The sequence below is a fragment of the Budorcas taxicolor genome, chromosome 7, assembly GCF_023091745.1.
Source record: "Budorcas taxicolor isolate Tak-1 chromosome 7, Takin1.1, whole genome shotgun sequence".
Lineage (NCBI taxonomy): Eukaryota > Metazoa > Chordata > Mammalia > Artiodactyla > Bovidae > Budorcas > Budorcas taxicolor.
Genome location: NC_068916.1, coordinates 8781861 through 8783018, shown reverse-complemented (window position 1 = coordinate 8783018; position 1158 = coordinate 8781861).

The window sequence follows — 1158 nt, the reverse complement described above, 5'->3', positions numbered from 1 at the left end:
GGGCCACAGACAAGACTCAGGCAACAGGACTGCCCCAAAGCTGCTCACAGTCCAAAACAGATGATCAAATAATAACAATAATAAATGCCCTGCTGGGGAAGCAGTGGAGGAGCTGAGTTGAGTCGGGGGAGAGCCAGGGGTGGGAGTGGGCAGGAGTCCTGAGTGAGAGGCTGAGGAGGTAAGCCACTTCCTGTCCCTGCCAGTGCTGGAGAGCCGTGGCCAGATTCTGAGCAGGGGAGGGAGAGGGCGAGAGTCAAGGAAGGCGTTCAGAGTCTGGTCTGGGCCTGCCGTGGCCTCCCAGAGATTCCTAGAGAAAGACAGCCCGGGTCCATCTAGCCCTGGTGAGTCAGATCCACAGGGGCAGGTGAGATGACAGAGAGAGAGAGAGTCGGAGAGAAAGAGACGGGGGGTGGGCGGGGAGAGACAAAGAGATGCAGAGAAAGTCCAAGGAGGGAGAGACCCAAAGAGACGGGGAGACAGGAAGAGGAAAACGGAGAAAGACACAGAGAGACAGAAAGACACAGAGACAAAACGAGATGGAGAGAGACACAAAGGCAGGAGAGGGAGACACAAGAGACAGTCACCAAAAGGAAGACGAAAGACAAACGCAAGGAGACAGACTGGGCAGACAGACGTGGGAGTTATCCAGGGAGGCCTCCAGGGGTGGCAGAAGACGGGGTGCAGCCCTGATCCCCAGTACCTGGAGGGACCCGGAAGGAGCGGGGAGAAGGGAGAACAGGAGCCTCCTCTGCCCACCTCACTCCAACTCTTACCCACCCACCAGCCCTCTTCAGCCCACCCAACCACAGATGGGAAAACTGAGGCCGGTACACAGGCCAGCCTCATCCTCCTGGGCCAGCCCTGTGCCCGCTTGCCCACACGGGACCTGTATCACCAGGTTAAAAATGGAAATGGGTCTGGCTTTTTTTTTTTTTCCCTTTGAGAAAATCCTAGGCCCAAATAAGGCGAGGGCTGCAGGGAGGCCGGTGAGCTGGCCAAGTCCTCCTGAGCAAGCAAGCAAGTGGCGGCTGGCCCAGGCGGCCTGCGTTTGGGCCTCCTCCAAGACTCACCCCGCAGCAGGGCGGCGCACCCCAGGAGCCTATAAGGGCCTCTCCGCCGCCCTGGCTGCTCACTCGACGCCACAGCCGCCGCAGCCCC